This window comes from Oncorhynchus mykiss, chromosome 27, assembly GCF_057628025.1.
Source record: "Oncorhynchus mykiss isolate SJ-2025 chromosome 27, ASM5762802v1, whole genome shotgun sequence".
NCBI lineage: Eukaryota > Metazoa > Chordata > Actinopteri > Salmoniformes > Salmonidae > Oncorhynchus > Oncorhynchus mykiss.
Window position 1 is genome coordinate 32,754,243 of NC_143048.1, and position 6,537 is coordinate 32,760,779.

Genomic DNA, 6,537 nt, shown 5'->3' on the forward strand with positions numbered 1-6,537 from the left:
GACAGAGCTTGAGAGGATCTGCAGAGAAGAATGGGAGAAACTCCCCAAATACAGCGTCATACCCAAGAAGACTTGAGGCTGTAATCGCCGCCAAATATGCTTCAACAAAGTACTGAGTAAAGGGTCTGAATACTTACATTTGATATTACATTTTTACATTTTTATACATTTTCAAACATTTCTAAAAATCTGTCTTTCCTTTGTCATTATAGGGTATTGTGTGTAGATTGATGAGGGGAAAAAACAATTTAATCGATTTAAGAACAAGGCTGTAACGTAACAAAATGTTGAAAAAGTCAATGGGTCTGAATACTTTCCGTATGCACTGTATTACCCCTAATAGTTTTTTTTGGTGTTTAAAAAAAACGTTTATGTAATATTATCTTATGTTGTTCTTATCTATAACTGTTCTGTACTCAGTCATGTATTTTTAAGTTGTTTGTGAACCCCAGAAGAGTAGCTGCTGCATGTGCAATAGCTAATGGAGATCCTAATAAACTACTGTGAGTTCCATAAGTATTGGGACAGTGACAATTCTGTTGTTTTGCGTCTGTACTCCAGCACTTTGGCTTTAAAATGTCAGCTTTAATTTGAGGTTATTTTCATCCATATCGGGTGAACATGTCCTCAACTGGCAGCTTCATTAAATGGTACCTGCAAAACACCCGTCTCAACGTCAACAGTGAAGAGGCGACTCCGGGATGCTGGCTTTCTAGGCAGAGTTGCAAAGAAAAAGCCATATCTCAGACTGGCCAATAAAAATAAAAGATTAAAATGGGCAAAAGAACACAGACACTGGACAGAGGAACTCTGCCTAGAAAGCCAGCATCCTGGAGTCACATCTTCACTGTTGAAGTTGAGACGGTTGTTTTGCGGGTACTATTTAATGAAGCTGCCAGTTGAGGACTTGTGAGGCGTCTGGTTCTCAAACTAGACACTCTAATGTACTTGTCCTCTTGCTCAGTTGTGCACCGGGGCCTCCCAATCCTCTTTCTATTCTGGTTAGAGCCAGTTTGCGCTGTTCTGTGAAGGAAGCAGTACACAGTGTTGTACGAGATCTTCAGTTTCTTGGCAATTTCTCGCATGGAATAGCCTTCATTCAGAACAAGAATAGAATGATGAGTTTCAGAAGAAAGGCTTTTGTTTCTTGCTATTTTGAGCCTGTAATCGAACCCACAAATGCTGATGCTCCAGATACTCAACAAGTCTAAAGAAGGCCAGTTTTATTGCTTCTGTAATCAGGACATCAATTTTCAGCTGTGCTAACATAATTGCAAAAGGGATCAATTAGCCTTTTAAAATGATACATTTGGATTAGCTAACACAACGTGCCATTGGAACACAGGAGTGATGGTTGCTGATAATGGGCCTCTACACGCCTATGTAGATATTCCATTCAAAATCTGCCGTTTCCAGCTGCAATAGTCGTTTACAACATTAGCAATGTCTACACTGTATTTCTGATCTATTTGATGTTATTTTAATGGACAAGAAATGTGCTTTTCTTTCAAAAACAAGGACATTTCTAAGTGACCCCAAACCTTTGAACGCTAGTGTATATGTTTTTGCTGTTTGTTATAGGACCAAAAAGATGGGACAAATCTCTGTGTCGGATAGATAACTCTTCGTGTTGTTGTTTGTTTAGTGTTTTTCAATTTTCCCAAAAGTGACTAGAGTCTATAGATTCTTCAATTACATTGAGCTAATTTCTGACGTTTTTTCCCGTTGTGTATGTATTTCTGTCTTGTTTTAGTGATTCACCATAGTGAAGACATAGGCTCAGGTTTTCTGGGTCTCTATGTTTTTGGTTGGATAGATTTTCTGAATTTCTTTCTTAGGTTTTTACATTCTTCATCAAACCATTTGTCAATGTGGTTGATTTTCTTAAGTTTTCTGGTTGAAATTTTTAGATTTGAGAGGACAAATATAATGTTTAGGTTTTCTACTGCTAAGTTTACACCTTCACTATTACAGTGAAATGTTTTGTCCAGGAAGTTGTCTGAAAGGGATTGAATTGATTGTTGCCTAATTGTTTATTGGTAGGTTTCCACACTACTTTCCTTCTATCTATAGCATTTCTTAATATTATTCCGTTCCTTTGGCTTTGATGCCTCATGATTGAGTATTGCTCTATTCAAGTAGACTGTGATTTTGCTGTGATCTGATAGGGGTGTCAGTGGGCTGATTGTGAATGCTCTGAGAGACTCTGGGTAGAGGTTAGTGATAAACTAGTGTACTGTACTAATGCCAAGAGATGAGCTATAGGTGTACCTACAGTAGGATTCCCCTCGAAGCCTACCATTGACTATTTACAGTGCTGTAAAGTACTTAAGGAGTCCCCTCGAAGCCTACCATTGACTATTTACAGTGCTGTAAAGTACTTAAGGAGTCCCTTCGAAGCCTACCATTGACTATTTACAGTGGTGTAAAGTACTTAAGTAAAAATACTACTTACAGTGCCTTGCGAAAGTATTCGGCCCCCTTGAACTTTGCGACCTGTTGCCACATTTCAGGCTTCAAACATAAAGATATAAAACTGTATTTTTTTGTGAAGAATCAACAACAAGTGGGACACAATCATGAAGTGGAACGACATTTATTGGATATTTCAAACTTTTTTAACAAATCAAAAACTGAAAAATTGGGCGTGCAAAATGATTCAGCCCCCTTAAGTTTATACTTTGTAGCGCCACCTTTTGCTGCGATTACAGCTGTAAGTCGCTTGGGGTATGTCTCTATCAGTTTTGCACATCGAGAGACTGACATTTTTTCCCATTCCTCCTTGCAAAACAGCTCGAGCTCAGTGGCTTACTGGTGCTCTTCCATGCTGTCTCTAGGAGGGGAGCGTCACTTCAGTGAGTTGAGTCACTGACGTGATCTTCCTGTCTGGGTTGGCGCCTCCCTCGGGTTTGTGTCGTGGAGAAGATCTTTGTGGGCTATACTTGGCCTTGTCTCAGGGTAGTAAGTTGGTGGTTTGAAGATATCCCTCTTGTGGTGTGGGGGCTGTGCTTTGGCAAAGTGGGTGGGGATATATCCTGCCTGGTTGGCCCTGTCCGGGGTTATCGTCGGACGGGGCCACAGTGTCTCCCGACCCCTCCTGTCTCAGCCTCCAGTATTTATGCTGCAATAGTTTATGTCTCGAGGGGCTAGGATCAGTCTGTTATATCTGGAGTATTTCTCCTGTCTTATTCGTTGTCCTGTGTGAATTTAAGTATGATCCCTCTAACTCTTCTTTCTTTCTTTCTCTCTTTCTCTCTTTTCTCTATTTTCTCTCTTTTCTCTCTTCTCTCTGAGGATTTGAGGCCTAGGACCATGTCTCAGGACTACCTGGCCTGATGACTCCTTGCTGTCCCCAGTCCACCTGATGTCCCCAGTCCACCTGCTGCTTCTCCAGTTTCAACTGTTCTGCCTGCAGCTATGGAACCCTGACCTGTTCACCGGTTGTGTTACCTTGTTCCCCACCTGCTGTTTTGTATTCTCTCTCTACCGCACCCGCTGTCTCTAACTCTGAATGATTGGCTATGAAAAGCCAACTGACATTTACTCCTGAGGTGCTGACTTGTTGCACCCTCTACAACCACTGTGATTATTATTATTTGACCTTGCTGGTCATCTATGAACGTTTGAACATCTTGGCCATGTACTGTTATAATCTCCATCCAGCACAGCCAGAAAAGGACTGGCCACCCCTCAGAGCCTAGTTCCTCTCTAATTTTCTTCCAGGTTTATGCTTTGCTGGGGAGTTTTTCCTAGCCACCGTGCTTCGATATCTGCATTGCTTGCTGTTTGCGGTTTTAGACGGCTGATGTAAAAAGGGCTTTATAAATACATTTGATTGATGTCTCTGCTAGGCTGTTCAGTTTATTGCGTTATTGGCAGTTCGTTTCCCAATCCTTCTTCCTCTTATTGCTATCATGTGCTAGCAGAAGTAAGACTGGAACATAGCATCAACAGGAACTCTTAGTTCCCTTTATCCATCTGTTAAGGGCTTTGTATGACTTTGTACAATTGCCTCTTCATGCACGTGCAATGTGTCTACCACTGATCCTTAATCTCAATTTAAAGCAAAACATCAAGCATTGTACTTTTGTAATTACAAGTGTTCCTATAATTTACAGATATTATAAAATTCCTTACACTCACTAAACACAAATGCTTTGCTTGTAAATTATGTCTGAGTGATGGAATGTGCCCCTGGCTATCTGTAAATAAAAGAAATACAAAAATAAAATGGTGCCATTGTAACGGGTTTCTTCTTCCTCTGAGGAGGAGGAGGAGGAGTAGGACGGATCGGAGGACCAAAATGCAGCGTGGTATGTATCCATAATGTGATTTCATGGAAAATGAATACAAAATACAAACGAACAAGAGAATCAAAATGAAAACCGAAACAGTCCCGAATGGTGCAAACACTGAAACGGAAAAATAATCACCCACAACTCAACGGTGAAACCAGGCTACCTAAGTATGGTTCTCAATCAGGGACAACGATTGACAGCTGCCTCTGATTGAGAACCATGCCAGGCCAAACACAGAAAACCCAAATTATAGAAAAAAGAACATAGACTGCCCACCCCAACTCACGCCCGACCGACCATACTAAAACCAAGACAAAACAAAGGAACTAAGGTCAGAACGTGACAGTAACCCCCCCCCCCCCCCCCCCCCCCCCCCCCCCCCTCTTAACCTGCCTCCGTGGCCTCGCCGCCGACCTCGGACTTGGGACCCTAGCCACAGGTCCCGAATGGACGGGAGATTCCGTTAGCACCAGACAGGCGGTAGACTCCGGCAGCACCAGAGTAACGGACGGCTCTGGCAGCTCCTGACTGACCGGCGGCTCCTGTCCATTTGGGACTGTTTCGGTTTTCATTTTGATTCTCTTGTTATTTTGTATTCAGTCTCATTAAATGATATTATGGATACATATCACGCTGCATTTTGGCCCTCCGATCCTTCCTACTACTCCTCCTCGTTAGAGGAAGACAACCGTTACAGCCATATGTTTCGCTTAATATAAGGAATTTGAAATTATTTTTACTTTTGAAACTTAAGTACATTTGAACAATTCAATTTGCTTTTGATACTTAAAACTAAAGACTTTTACTCAAATAGTATTTTACTGGGTGACTTTCACTTTTACTTGAGTCATTTTCTGTTAAGGTATCTTTATTTTTACTTAAGTATGACAATTTAGTACTTTTTCCACCACTATTTACATACCCAGCTTGGGACAGAGCTACAGGAGTTTTTGTTGGTTATGTTGTCGTAGTTGTGCCTAGGGGGGCATATGGGGGAGGGAATTCTGTTTCCTCCAGGTAGGTGTTTGTTCCCCTGTGTGCTGAGGGTGTCAGGTTCTTGTCCAGTTCTGGCATTTAGATCACCACAGACTAGTACATGTACCTGGGCCTGGAAATGTCCCTGGGCCTGGAAATGATTGACTTCCCCCTCCAGGATGGAGAAGCTGTCTTCATTAAAGTATGGGGATTCTTGTGGGGGGATATAGGGAGTACACAGCAGGACATTTTTCTCTGTTGAGATAATTTCCTTTTGAATTTCTAGTCAAATGTTCCTATGTTGATGAAATTGAGTCCCTTCCTTGTTTTACACCTGGTAATTTGGTGGATGGGACTACCAGTTCTCTGTAACTTAGAGGGCAACCAGTGGATCCATCTTCTCTATACCATGTTTTTTGTAGGATGACAATGTCTGTATTTCTGATTTCTTTGGTGAAGTCCAGATTCCTACTCTTTAGGCCAAAGGCAGATGACCTCAGACCTCGGATATTCTAGGATGAAATAGTGAAGGCTTTGTGTTCCATAATGTGTCCAATGTTGTTAGCCGTGTGGTTTGTAGCCACGTGGTTACACGTCTCTCTCTCTATCTCGCTCTCCCTCTCCCTCTCCCTCTCCCTCTCACTGTCTGTCAGTTCAGAAACCAACCTTTTCGATATACTGTTGACAAAAGGAGGATGAGAGTACTGATAGTCACTGTAAGTAAACATCCTTTACACTTTCCCTCTCTCTCTTTTCCTTCTTTCTACTGTACCTACACACTTTCTCTCTATTCAAATATTACTCATGTAGGTTACTGTATGTATCTACAGGGAATGGTTTCCCCAGGAGATTGTGTTGGTCTCATGACAACTAAAATCTTCTTCTTCATCTTAGTCTTCTTCTTGTTTGATATAATGGCGGTGTGCAAACCAATGTTAAAGGTGCATGTCGCCACCTACTGTTCAGAAGTGTGTGGTCAATCATGGTTTACAACATTAGCTCCACATTTCTAAATCCTACTACATAACTCAGTACTTCTGGGAAAATAAAAAACAGCCTTCAAGTAGATCCTCCCTCAACCCCAAATCCCTTCCAAACACCCGAACACTGTCCAACCCAACAATAACCTTTGACCTCACAGAACAGCTCAATATGATTGGTTGGGTAGATCCAGTCAACAAAGCTGTGTGATTCATACAAACACACCCCACGCCCGTCTGAGGAGAGGAGTCAGTAGGGTGAGTCTGGAAAGGTGTGGTGACTG